Source organism: Lynx rufus, unplaced genomic scaffold (genome assembly GCF_022079265.1).
Source record: "Lynx rufus isolate CCGP_SWC_20201006 ecotype Redwood Valley unplaced genomic scaffold, mLynRuf1.p SCAF_22, whole genome shotgun sequence".
NCBI classification, from domain to species: domain Eukaryota; kingdom Metazoa; phylum Chordata; class Mammalia; order Carnivora; family Felidae; genus Lynx; species Lynx rufus.
Window position 1 is genome coordinate 345,377 of NW_025814837.1, and position 14,831 is coordinate 360,207.

The following is a 14,831-nucleotide window of genomic DNA, read 5'->3' on the forward strand; positions in this document are numbered from 1 at the left end:
GGGTATTATGCTAAGCAAAATGAGTCAGAGACAGGCAAATATCATATGACTTCACTCATATGAGGACTTTAAGAGACAAAACACATGAACATAAGGGAAGGGAAATAAAAATAATATACAAACAGGGAGGGGGACAAAACATAAGATATTCTTACATATGGAGAACAAACAGAGGGTCACTGGAGGGGTTGTGGGAGGGGGGATGGGCTAAATGGGTAAGGGGCATTAAGGAATCTACTCCTGAAATCATTGTTGCACTATATGCTAATTTGGATGTAAATTTTTTAAAAAGTAAAATTAAAAAAAAAACTTAGGTAAGTAAAACAACTTTTTAAAACTGTCATGGATATTGACCGTTATTGTCAGAAACCAGGTTTCATGATTCTCAGTCCAGGGCTAGTGTTTGTTTTTGTTTTGATATCGAATGCACATTCCTTTATTTTATACTTAGGAAAGAAATCACCCACTCTTCTTCTTTATTCCCTCCCCAGTCTTCTTCTGCAAATATTAAAAATTAAAACCAAATGAAGTTAATTATTATTTTTCTTCAACGTGGTTTTCATAATTGTTAGGGTTTAAATTTTTACAAGTGGCCAATGTCCAAGCGAGTTATAGAGTAATACTGATAAAAGGAAAATTCCATATTACAAGTTAGCAAATTCTAGTACAAAAATAGTTTGTGTGTTAGAATACCCTTTCCTTTTTAGAAAAAAAATTAAAGTGTATTTTTTTATTTTTCAGAGAGAGAGAGCATGCACAAGTGGGGAAGGGGCAGAGGGAGAGAATCTCAAACAGTTTCCACACCACCATCATAGAGACTGATGTGGGGCTGGAACTCACAAACCGTGCGAGATCACAACCTGAGCCAAAGTCGCGCACTCAACTGGCTGAACTACCCCGGCGCCCCATAATAGCCTTTCCTTTTAAAACTGTGGAATCTTCACAAATTCGCATGTCATTCTGGCTCAGGGGCCATGCTAATCTTCTTTGTATCATTCCAATTTTAGTATATGGGTTGCCAAAGCAAATACCAGTACTGTTTCTTATGCTTTAATGCCTGGTTTAGATGAGAAAATGCTTCAACAGTATCAAGAGCTACATAGTCATCAAGGGTTAAGTTTAGTTGACCAGCTGAATAGAAGATTCAGATTTTATGTACTTATCATAAATTACTTTACTGCTAACCAGAGTTTCTGAATAGCAGTGAGAACACAGATAATAGCATTACTTATGCCCTGAGTTGGTATCAAGCCAGTCAAAAGCAAATAAAGCTGATCCTTACATCAACCTGTAAATGTATGATTTCCAGCAACTTTTATGAAATACTGAAAATGATTTTCAACCTACATTCTACTTTTATAGATTGGTGATCCTCTGTGGACTCAGGAACTAGATGGGAACCCATGAACCCATGATTTTTCACATCCCTTTTAACAAGGACATTCGTTGTCTCTAATATCCTATATCAAACCATCATCTTACGTAACAGGAGCCCAAGAACACCTACTTCATAATAAATATAAGGACTATATGAATTTGGATTTTGATGTATTCATTGAGAACTTTTTTTCATCATGCAAAAAATGAATTTTTATGGTAAATACTGGTCAAGGTGGACTTTCCAGTCTCAAATACTCAAGGCTTTTTTAAAATATAACCTTCAGATCTAGGATAAAATAAACAGACTGGTTTTGTTGTAGACACATATTTGTCACCAGCATCACCTATGGGTATTTCATAGGTAGGTGCACACAGCTCTCTGAGAAGGGAAGAAGGTAAGACCCTATCTTTAAAATACGCTTTTTATATAAGTGACATTTTTTCATGTTGTCAGCCTTCAATTTTCCACCGATGCACTTACAAGTTTTCACCAACACCTGAATGCAAATGTGACACCAACCCTGAATGAAGCATGGCTTTCCTTGCAGAGCCTTTGGTGCTGAAACAATGGGAACTAATAAACACTCACCACTGGCCCTTTTCCACAGTGAAGTTACTCATTGCAAACTCACCAACAACTTTTGACCTCTGGACCCAAAGACTATCAATTACCCAGCTTACAGAGGTGGAATATAGTGAACCAGCAGCATCATTTGGCTGTCACCCAGTTAACATTCTATCATAGGTTGAAAAGCAATTTGTCCAATATTTCAACTGCCAGGGAGAATTCTTTATTAGCTTTTGGATAGGTTTGCCTTTCAATCGGATGATTTGAATAGCTTCTGTGGTAGGAGAGATGCTGCCCTCAGATAATGATTTTGCATTTCACCTCATCATTAATGCTTTGGACCTCAAGGGAAGTCACTGTGCCTTTTATGAAGGTCGAAGCATTTTATAACCTTAATAAAGACTCATAGCCTCAGGAATAGCAAGTGTGAGCAAGTGTGGGGGATTGACTGAATAAAAATATAACTAAATTGGCACTTTAGACTACACTCTTTGGAGGATTTCAAATGCAAATCAACAGTTAAAGAGTACAATGGCACCCCAAACTTCAGTGCTATTCAAAAACACACACACACACACACACAGAGAGAAAGTGGCATGATTCAAAGAAAAACGAGAGAAATTATCTTTTTCTTTTTTTCCAGAAAAGCTTTTGTCTGTAGTGTTATGTTTAATTGCTAAATATTTTACATTGGGTGCTATAGCAGTTTGATTGATTTGAATTAAAAACAATAATCATGGTGATTCTTAGTTATTGTAAATTTATTTGTATATATCATGTAGGTCACTGAATCTTGAAGTGTGAAATGAATACAATAACCAAGGGTGATTATGAAAACTACTCCACCATCTACATTTCCCAAGGTCACTCTGTCCCAAATATTACTAACAAATTACTGCTTTCAATAACTTACCTAAGGATACTCTCCAGAGGAATCGTTTCAATTTAAAAATTCAATGGACTCTTTCAGTTTTCCTAGGCTTCTACTTCTTTCCTTCAGGCATAGTTTACTGGCTATACTTCTGTTCACAGGAACTGAGTAACAAAAAACAGAAGCCCCAATGACAGGCATTGTGATAAATTATATCTCATCTTCTTTGACTGTTGTAGAAACTTTTAGAAAAAGGCGTATTATTCCTATTTACAGACTGGGGATTGGAGAGATGAAATAATTTTGCAAGGTCATGTTCCTGAGGAGTATCAGGGCTAAATTCTGCTGAAATCATCCAGTTTTTCAAGTGTAGAAAACCATACTATCTACTGCAGCAATAGAGAGCACAAACCAGGAGGGCAGGGGAATGATCTAGAATAGGACAGTGCTTGGAATACCCAAAAGGATCCTACAGATGATAAGACACCTGACTAAAAGGCTGGTTCTCAGGGTTAACCCTGGGGAGTCTGACTGTGACAGGCCAAGCCTAAGGCAAGAAAGGGTCTGATTTAAGTTATCAGCCTGAAGGTGAAACTCAATAGTCAGCTTTGTCCACTGGCAACTGCCTAGAAGGCTACTGAGTTTTCTAAGCAATTATCCCATAAACTAGAGGAAAATTACAAATTTTCAACTTCATTTGTGCATTACTCTATGAATTTGAGCTATGTGAGGGCAGGGTATGGATCTTTCACTTTATCTCAAATATCTAGAAAATGCTTGCTAAAAGGTTAAGTTCTCAATAAATTAGTAATAAATGAAGGTGATCAAAATTCAAGCTAGGCAGAGGAAAAAAGTCAGGGTTAGGGTTCAGATACCCATCCTAAACCCAAGGCCATGGTTTCTGGGGATAGGTAGCACTCAGCAACTGAAACATGTTAGTGTGCCCAAGAATTCCAAAATAGGAGCAATACTTATTAACTAACTCCTTCATTAAGATCTGCCACGTCAATATATTGACTTTTAAAATCAGAGCTTCCTTTGAACTGGCTAGACTTGCATTACAGAGCAGAAAGCCTTTCAATTATTTGAGGTTTATTCAATATATTTCTACTTTTTTGAAATTTGTCGATATACCCACGATTAACCTAAACCTGGAACTGACCTATCCTGGGTCATTCACTCCAGTTTCATTAAGCACCTTGTCTCAGCACAGGCCCTAAAATGTCTTGATGCTCCTAATTTAACCTTTGTTCATTCACTCAGTAACTCCTTTGTTCTCAAATATTAAAACCAAACTATTTTTGGTTTGGTTTTTGTTTTTCTCAAATATTAAAACCAAACTAGGCTGGGGCGCCTGGGTGGCTCAGTCGGTTAAATGGCTGACTTCGGCTCAGGTCATGATCTCGCGGTTCGTGAGTTCGAGTCCCACATCAGGCTCTGTGCTGACAGCTCAGAGCCTGGAGCCTGCTTCAGATTCTGTGTCTCTGTCTCTCTCTCTCTCTGCCCCTCCCCCGCTCACATTCTGTGTCTCTCTCTTAAAAATAAATAAACTTTAAAAAAATTAAAAAATAAATAAATAAATAAAACCAAACTAGGCAATGGGGAAAACATAGCTAGCTTAGTCGGCCATCCTGGAGCACACCGCTTGTCGGGGAAAACAGGAAACAATGCAAGAATTTACAATGTAAAAGGTTTTCATAAGGACAAGTACAGAATGCTAGCAAGTTCCATGCCTGGTATTGTTTTCTCTTCACAGACACTGCAAATCTTGAGCTGATCTATATTCCTTCTTTGCTTTTAAACTGGGACAGTTCAAGCTGGATGTGCAGTATGTGCCTGCAGTGATAGGAACTAACTTCATCCTTTCCTGATCTTGGTTTCCAATTGTCTCATTTCCTTCACTACTAACTTCATTAACATCCTTTCCAAGTTGCTCAATGAGCAGGATGAGATGGGGTATGATAAATATATACACCATCCCAGAAATACTCCTCTTATCTATTAGGTGTATGGTGACTTTGTACATAGCAAATTGTTCCGTGTATTTATTTTTCTTCCTGGAAAACTACACTGAGAGTAAGATAGAAATTTCCCTAATATTTAAATGTTTGAGGGGCCTGAGGTATTACTTCCAATACAATGAAGTAAGACAGGGGTATAAACACTGTACATTCATTTATTCATTCATACCTTCCTTCATTCACCACTTAGTTATTACAGGGCCATTTTGCACTAGGGACTTTTTTAAGCACTGGGAGATTAAGTAGTACAAATTTTAAAAAGGTCAAAGTCTTTGCCCTCATGGAGACTGCATTCTACAAGAAGAGATAAACAACAAAATATGCTGTGTTCAAAGATGAGACATATTATGATAAAAGATGAGCAAGGAAGGGGAATACGGATAGGTTATCATTTCATACAAGAAGGAGAGAGATGGAATCCCTGTTAGTATGTCTAAGGAATATGTAAAAATGGTCATGAGGTTTGTCTGAGCCATGAAGGTACCCCTGGTCAGGAGGATTTCTAGGGAAAACCTTATAGGCAGAGAAAACAAAGACTGCAAAGACCCAAATACAGGAGTTTGTTGGCAAGTTTGAGGAATACTGAGGAGGCCACTGTGACTGGACAGAATGATGCAGGTGAGAGGCAGTGAGGTCAGAAAGGTAGGGCTCTTTCAGACTGTCACAAGAGCAGGGAGGAAACAGTGGCCATTTCAGAGATTCTAAAACAGACCAGGAGAGCAAAAACCATGGCTTAGATGAGAGTGGTGTTTGTAGAGATGTTGTGAAATAATCAGACCCCAGAGACATTCCAAGGGGAAAGCTGAGAAGTTTGGCCAAAAAATGAGGCTGGACGTGATCAGCCAGATTTCCAGGAATAGGAAATAGGCAGAGCACTGGTCAAGTTGAGAAGATTGAGCAAAATTCAGGTGGGCACATACACTCAAGCAAGGGGGACCCTGAACACAGAAATGAGGATTTGGGTAAAAGCCAGAAATGAAAAAGGGGCAACAAAGAATGGAGTAGTAGCAAGGAGATGGAGAAAAGCAATCTCAGGACCGAGAGCAACCTCATTTTAAGCTCAGGGAAACCCAAAAGCTGTGCTGATTGCCAATAACCAGGAACCACTGACAGCAACCACAGGGCCAGCTCTCCTACTGCCTTCCATCAGTTGCAGGCACCTCATCAAGTGTGCCCACAGAATTCTGGCCTTGGACCTGTCTTATGGAGAAAAGTGACTTACAAGGAGTTACTTGAGTAACTATCACTAATACATTCTTTACGTGAATTTCTGCATTAATCCACCTGTAGGTGAGTTCTCCTTGAGAACAAATTGGTCATGATGTCATGTGCCTTTTCTTTTCATGTGTACTTAAGTGTTTCTTCATGAATATGATTACATTTTCATCTGTGGGTTTGCTCTGACATTCCCGATGACAGGAGACAGTTTTAAGAGGTGATAAGTGTGGGACTCTTTCTATTCATACCTCCCAAACTATCACTCCCTCCATACTGGCCAAAACCAAGGCTGATTTGTGCTACCCCAAGACAGAGGGAGCCCCTTAGATTTGTATACCAACCAGTCTCGCTCCCCAGGGCCAGAGCCTTTATTTCACTGACAACTGATAACATTTTTAACTCTTATAATGAGATATTTAGATCACAACAATGCTATTAGGTTGTATCCATCGGGGATTGTATTCATGAGGCTAAGCATAAGCTCTTTTAATGTTAAAACACTTAATATACGTATTAAATATATTGATAAAATATATTCTAAATGTAACATTTTATGTATTTTTATATATATTATATATTATTTATTTTATATATGTACTTTTGCTGCATTATAATGAATGATTCAGCTCGCTCTAGGATAAGATTCCTATTTCCCAACTCTACAAATTAGGTGTTATTAAAATAAAAATATGCATGGCATTTTAAATTCTTTTTTAACCTTTATTTATTTTTGAGACAGAGAGAGACAGAGCATGAACAGGGGGAGGGTCAGAGAGAGAGAGACACAGAATCTGAAACAGGCTCAGAGCTGTCAGCACAGAGCCGGACACCGGGCTCAAACTTATGGACCGCAAGACCATGACCTGAGCCGAAGTGGGCTGCTTAACTGACTGAGCCACCCAGGCGCTCCATAAATATGCATGGTATTTAAAGGGCAGAACCCTCCTTTCTCTTACTTGAAGAAAGAAAAGTTTTTTTTTTTTTAAGCTGTGAATGATATGGGAAAAACTGATGGAAGTAAAACTGTTAAACTGAAAGATTAGCAAAAAGAGAGAGAGAGAGAGAGAGAGAGAGAGAAAAGAACTAATTTCATGAAGGACTATGGGGGAAAAGGAAGAATCTAAGAGTGAGATTATACCTCTGGACAATGATGCTCTTATCCCCTGGCCTGTGGGAGGAAAGAAAATGAATGAGTAAGCTAAAGACTCCCAAGATAAAATTATGTTTGTAAATATTTCCATGCACTTAAAGAATAATTCTTTCTCCCTAATATAATGAAATGTATCATCTGCTGTCACCTAAAAAAACAAAACAAAAAAACAAAAAAAACAACATAAAACAAACAAACAAACAAACAAAAAAAGCATTTTCTTCCAGAAGTTTGTGTCTGAATTTCAGTAGCTCCTAGCAGGTGGAAGGTTCTGTGTTAGAAAGTGATGAAGAGAAACAAACAGACTTGGGACTTGAAAATCAAATCAGTTTTCAGAAGAAAGTGATCAGCCTCTAAAGCTCATGTCTAGTGACTTGAATCTATTTTAAAATGTGTTTTTAAAAAGCCTTAAGATTCCAATTTTATTCCTATGATATATGGTTTTGGAGTACAGAAGTCCTGAATATAATTCATTAATTTCCAAAACAGATTTATCATTATTAGAAGTTTTATGAGGACCATAAAAATAATAATTGCTGTTAATAGTTACAGAAGCCCACTTACAAAATAGAAAAGTGAGCAAAGGTTATAACAACTCACATACATACACATACAAACTCTACACAAAGATCCATGAAAAGAAAACCGTTCAACTTCATAACTAACTCAATAAAAACAATGCCATTATTTTCACCTATCAAATTGATAAGATCTCTCTAAAAGATCATATTCAAGTTGACAATGAATCTTTTATGAAATAGATGGGCCTTCTCATCCATTGAATGGATGATAAATTGGTATTTTTAGGGGACAGGTTTGGCAATATGGCCCAAAATCACTAAAAATGTTACTACATTTTGATCCAGATATTTTACATCTGGGAATTTACTCTGAGAAAATAAGCATTGAATTATACATTGATGTCAAGTGGTGTTATCAAAGTGTTAATTGTAATAATGAAATATTATGAAGATGCAAATACTCAAGAATAAAGAATATTTTAATAAATTATGGTATGCTATGTGGAGATTAAGTATAGCTTGAAATGACGTACTTTATTTTAACAATTTTTAGGAAATCTTTTCTAACATAACACAAAAGAAAAATTAAGATATAAACTATAGATTTGGTAGGATTACTGTTATTCTAAACACATATATATGTATGGATATACACACATAAATAAATAAATGATCTCCACATGCTATATAGGGAAAATTTTTTTTTTTTTTTTTTTTTTTTTTTTTTTTTTTTTTTTTTTTTTTGAAGTTTATTGACAAATTAGTTTCCATACAACACCCAGTGCTCATCCCAAAAGGTGCCCTCCTCAAAACCCATCACCCACCCGCCCCTCCCTCCCACCCCCCATCAACCCTCAGTTTGTTCTCAGTTTTTAACAGTCTCTTATGCTTTGGCTCTCTCCCACTCTAACGTCTTTTTTTTTTTCTCCCTTCCCCTCCCCCATGGGTTCCTGTTGAGTTTCTCAGGATCGACATAAGAGTGAAACCATATGGTATCTGTCTTTCTCTGTATGGCTTATTTCACTTAGCATCACACTCTCCAGTTCCATCCACGTTGCTACAAAAGGCCATATTTCATTTTTTCTCATTGCCACGTAGTATTCCATTGTGTATATAAACCACAATTTCTTTATCCATTCATCAGTTGATGGACATTTAGGCTGTTTCCATAATTTGGCTATTGTTGAGAGTGCTGCTATGAACATTGGGGTACAAGTGCCCCTATGCATCAGTACTCCTGTATCCCTTGGGTAGATTCCTAGCAGTGCTATTGCTGGGTCATAGGGTAGGTCTATTTTTAATTTTCTGAGGAACCTCCACACTGTTTTCCAGAGCGGCTGCACCAATTTGCATTCCCACCAACAGTGCAAGAGGGTTCCCGTTTCTCCACATCCTCTCCAGCATCTATAGTCTCCTGATTTGTTCATTTTGGCCACTCTGACTGGCGTGAGGTGATACCTGAGTGTGGTTTTGATTTGTATTTCCCTGATAAGGAGCGACGCTGAACATCTTTTCATGTGCCTGTTGGCCATCTGGATGTCTTCTTTAGAGAAGTGTCTATTCATGTTTTCTGCCCATTTCTTCACTGGGTTATTTGTTTTTCGGGTGTGGAGTTTGGTGAGCTCTTTATAGATTTTAGATACTAGCCCTTTGTCCGATATGTCATTTGCAAATATCTTTTCCCATTCCGTTGGTTGTCTTTTAGTTTTGTTGGTTGTTTCCTTTGCTGTGCAGAAGCTTTTTATCTTCATAAGGTCCCAGTAATTCACTTTTGCTTTTAATTCCCTTGCCTTTGGGGATGTGTCGAGTAAGAGATTGCTACGGCTGAGGTCAGAGAGGTCTTTTCCTGCTTTCTCCTCTAAGGTTCTGATGGTTTCCTGTCTCACATTTAGGTCCTTTATCCATTTTGAGTTTATTTTAGTAAATGGTGTGAGAAAGTGGTCTAGTTTCAACCTTCTGCATGTTGCTGTCCAGTTCTCCCAGCACCATTTGTTAAAGAGGCTGTCTTTTTTCCATTGGATGTTCTTTCCTGCTTTGTCAAAGATGAGTTGGCCATATGTTTGTGGGTCTAGTTCTGGGGTTTCTATTCTATTCCATTGGTCTGTGTGTCTGTTTTTGTGCCAATACCATGCTGTCTTGATGATGACAGCTTTGTAGTAGAGGCTGAAGTCTGGGATTGTGATGCCTCCTGCTTTGGTCTTCTTCTTCAAAATTCCTTTGGCTATTCGGGGCCTTTTGTGGTTCCATATGAATTTTAGGATTGCTTGTTCTAGTTTCGAGAAGAATGCTGGTGCAATTTTGATTGGGATTGCATTGAATGTGTAGATAGCTTTGGGTAGTATTGACATTTTGACAATATTTATTTTTCCAATCCATGAGCAGGGAATGTCTTTCCATTTCTTTAAATCTTCTTCAATTACCTTCATAAGCTTTCTATAGTTTTCAGCATACAGATCCTTTACATCTTTGGTTAGATTTATTCCTAGGTATTTTATGCTTTTTGGTGCAATTGTGAATGGGATCAGTTTCTTTATTTGTCTTTCTGTTGCTTCATTGTTAGTGTATAAGAATGCAACTGATTTCTGTACATTGATTTTGTATCCTGCAACTTTGCTGAATTCATGTATCAGTTCTAGCAGACTTTTGGTGGAGTCTATCGGATTTTCCATGTATAATATCATGTCATCTGCAAAAAGCGAAAGCTTGACTTCATCTTTGCCAATTTTGATGCCTTTGATTTCCTTTTGTTGTCTGATTGCTGATGCTAGAACTTCCAGCACTATGTTAAATAACAACGGTGAGAGTGGGCATCCCTGTCGTGTTCCTGATCTCAGGGAAAAAGCTCTCAGTTTTTCCCCGTTGAGGATGATGTTAGCTGTGGGGTTTTCATAAATGGCTTTTATGATCTTTAAGTATGTTCCTTCTATCCCGACTTTCTCAAGGGTTTTTATTAAGAAAGGGTGCTGGATTTTATCAAAGGCCTTTTCTGCATCGATTGACAGGATCATATGGTTCTTCTCTTTTTTTTTGTTAATGTGATGTATCACGTTGATTGATTTGCGAATGTTGAACCAGCCCTGCATCCCAGGAATGAATCCCACTTGATCATGGTGAATAATTCTTTTTATATGCTGTTGAATTCGATTTGCTAGTATCTTATTGAGAATTTTGGCATCCATATTCATCAGGGATATTGGCCTGTAGTTCTCTTTTTTTACTGGGTCTCTGTCTGGTTTAGGAATCAAAGTAATACTGGCTTCATAGAATGAGTCTGGAAGTTTTCCTTCCCTTTCTATTTCTTGGAATAGCTTGAGAAGGATAGGTATTATCTCTGCTTTAAACGTCTGGTAGAACTCCCCTGGGAAGCCATCTGGTCCTGGACTCTTATTTGTTGGGAGATTTTTGATAACCGATTCAATTTCTTCGCTGGTTATGGGTCTGTTCAAGCTTTCTATTTCCTCCTGATTGAGTTTTGGAAGAGTGTGGGTGTTCAGGAATTTGTCCATTTCTTCCAGGTTGTCCAATTTGTTGGCATATAATTTTTCATAGTATTCCCTGATAATTGTTTGTATCTCTGAGGGATTGGTTGTAATAATTCCATTTTCATTCATGATTTTATCTATTTGGGTCATCTCCCTTTTCTTTTTGAGAAGCCTGGCTAGAGGTTTGTCAATTTTGTTTATTTTTTCAAAAAACCAACTCTTGGTTTCGTTGATCTGCTCTACAGTTTTTTTAGATTCTATATTGTTTATTTCTGCTCTGATCTTTATTATTTCTCTTCTTCTGCTGGGTTTAGGCTGCCTTTGCTGTTCTGCTTCTATTTCCTTTAGGTGTGCTGTTAGATTTTGTATTTGGGATTTTTCTTGTTTCTTGAGATAGGCCTGGATTGCGATGTATTTTCCTCTCAGGACTGCCTTCGCTGCGTCCCAAAGCGTTTGGATTGTTGTATTTTCATTTTCGTTTGTTTCCATATATTTTTTGATTTCTTCTCTAATTGCCTGGTTGACCCACTCATTCGTGAGTAGGGTGTTCTTTAACCTCCATGCTTTTGGAGGTTTTCCAGACTTTTTCCTGTGGTTGACTTCAAGCTTCATAGCGTTGTGGTCTGAAAGTATGCATGGTATAATTTCAATTCTTGTAAACTTATGAAGGGCTGATTTGTGACCCAGTATATGATCTATCTTGGAGAATGTTCCATGTGCACTCGAGAAGAAAGTATATTCTGTTGCTTTGGGATGCAGAGTTCTAAATATATCTGTCAAGTCCATCTGATCCAGTGTCTCATTCAGGGCCCTTGTTTCTTTATTGACCGTGTGTCTAGATGATCTATCCATTTCTGTAAGTGGGGTGTTAAAGTCCCCAGCAATTACCACATTCTTATCAATAAGGTTGCTTCTGTTTATGAGTAATTGTTTTATATATTTGGGGGCTCCGGTATTCGGCGCATAGACATTTATAATTGTTAGCTCTTCCTGATGGATAGACCCTGTAACTATTATATAATGTCCTTCTTCATCTCTTGTTACAGCCTTTAATTTAAAGTCTAGTTTGTCTGATATAAGTATGGCTACTCCAGCTTTCTTCTGGCTTCCAGTAGCATGATAAATAGTTCTCCATCCCCTCACTCTCAATCTAAAGGTGTCCTCAGGTCTAAAATGAGTCTCTTGTAGACAGCAAATAGATGGGTCTTGTTTTTTTATCCATTCTGATACCTTATGTCTTTTGGTTGGCGCATTTAATCCATTTACATTCAGTGTTATTATAGAAAGATACGGGTTTAGAGTCATTGTGATGTCTGTATGTTTTATGCTTGTAGTGATGTCTCTGGTACTTTGTCTCACAGGGTCCCCCTTAGGATCTCTTGTAGGGCTGGTTTAGTGGTGACAAATTCCTTCAGTTTTTGTTTGTTTGGGAAGACCTTTATCTCTCCTTCTATTCTAAATGACAGACTTGCTGGATAAAGGATTCTTGGCTGCATATTTTTGCTGTCTAGCACCCTGAAAATCTCGTGCCAATTCTTTCTGGCCTGCCAAGTTTCAAAAGAGAGATCAGTCACGAGTCTTATAGGTCTCCCTTTATATGTGAGGGCACGTTTACCCCTTGCTGCTTTCAGAATTTTCTCTTTATCCTTGTATTTTGCCAGTTTCACTATGATATGTCGTGCAGAAGATCGATTCAAGTTACGTCTGAAGGGAGTTCTCTGTGCCTCTTGGATTTCAATGCCTTTTTCCTTCCCCAGTTCAGGGAAGTTCTCAGCTATGATTTCTTCAAGTACCCCTTCAGCACCTTTCCCTCTCTCTTCCTCCTCTGGGATACCAATTATGCGTAAATTATTTCTTTTTAGTGTATCACTTAGTTCTCTAATTTTCCCCTCATACTCCTGGATTTTTTTATCTCTCTTTTTCTCAGCTTCCTCTTTTTCCATAACTTTATCTTCTAGTTCACCTATTCTCTCCTCTGCCTCTTCCATCCGAGCTGTGGTGATTTGCATTTTGTTTTCCATTTCCTTTAAAGCGTTTTTCAGCTCCTCGTGCCTGTTCATTAGTCCCCTGATGTCTGTAGCAAGAGATTCTCTGCTGTCCTGTATGCTGTTTTCCAGCCCAGCGATTAATTTTATGACTATTATTCTAAATTCACTTTCTGTTATATTATTTAAATCCTTTTTGATCAGCTCATTAGCTGTTGTTATTTCCTGGAGATTCTTCTGGGGGGAATTCTTCCGCTTGGTCATTTTGGATAGTCCCTGGTGTGGTGAGGGCCTGCAGGGCACTTCCCCTGTGCTGTGGTGTATAACTGGAGTTGGTGGGCGGGGCCGCAGTCCGACCTGATGTCTGCCCCCAGCCCACCGCTGGGGCCACAGTCAGACTGGTGTGTGCCTTCTCTTCCCCTCTCCTAGGGGCGGGATTCACTGTGGGGTGGCGTGGCCCGTCTGGGCTACTTGCACACTGCCAGGCTTGTGATGCTGGGGATCTGGCGTATTAGCTGGGGTGGGAAGGCAAGGTGCACGGCGGCAGGGGGGGCAGGCTTAGCTCGCTTCTCCTTAGGTGATCCACTTCAGGAGGGGCCCTGTGCAGCCGGAGGGAGTCAGATCGCTGCCGGAGGTTTGGCTCCGCAGAAGCACAGAGTTGGGTGTTCGCGCGGAGCGAGCAATTTCCCTGGCCGGAGCCGGTTCCCTTTGGGATTTTGGCTGGGGGATGGGCGGGGGAGATGGCGCTGGAGAGCGCCTTTGTTCCCCGCCAAACTGAGCTCTGTCGTCCGGGGGCTCCGCAGCTCACCCTCCCTTTGTCCTCCAGCCTTCCCGCTTTCTGAGCAGAGCTGTTAACTTATGACCTCCCAGACGCTAAGTCGCGCTTGCTGTCGGAACACAGTCCGTCAGGCCCCTCCGCTTTTGCAAGCCAGACTCGGGGGCTCTGCTTGGCCGGCGAGCCGCCCCTCAGCCCCGGCTCCCTCCCGCCAGTCCGTGGAGCGCGCACCGCCTCGCCGCCCTTCCTACCCTCTTCCGTGGGCCTCTCGTCTGCACTTGGGTCCGGTGACTCTGTTCTGCTAATCCTCTGGCGGTTTTCTGGGTTATTTAGGCAGGTGTAGGTGGAATCTAAGTGGTCAGCAGGACGCGCGGTGAGCCCAGCGTCCTCCTACGCCGCCATCTTCCTAGTCTCCCCCCGGGAAAATTTTTTTTTAAACATCAATTAATCAAAACATTAGCTGTGATTTCTTTGTAAGACTAAGAGTGACTTTTATTAAATTTTCTTATTTGCCTATTTCTCTAAACTAGTTTGTAAGCCAGAGAGATGGAGATAAACATGGGTTTTTGAAACCTTGTATTCTGTGCAGAGTGGGTGCTTAGTTGTTTAAGTGAAGGCAAAAAAATGAACAGGCAAATGCAGCCATTTAATATCTCTGAAGCCCAGCCTTGCAGAGAAAGCCGCAAAATGACAACTCTGAGGATAATGTAAGGGTGACCAAGGGAAGCAACATGAATATTTTCTCTTATGAAAGAACCATGAGATTTTGCATATTTAATGTAAAGCTGTGAAAATGTCTGCTTTCATGATCTGATATGAAAGATCTGCACACATAAAAACTCCTCAGAGTTCCATTTGTC

The 14,831-nt window shown here is 39.4% G+C and overlaps 1 non-coding gene across 1 annotated transcript; it reads right to left on the reverse strand.

The window, feature by feature from the left end:
* Positions 1-924: 924 nt before the first annotated feature.
* Positions 925-1,031, reverse strand: LOC124517660 (U6 spliceosomal RNA). The gene has a single exon (XR_006963525.1). It is a non-coding gene; the product is annotated as a U6 spliceosomal RNA (small nuclear RNA).
* Between the last annotated feature and the right edge of the window lie 13,800 nt (positions 1,032-14,831).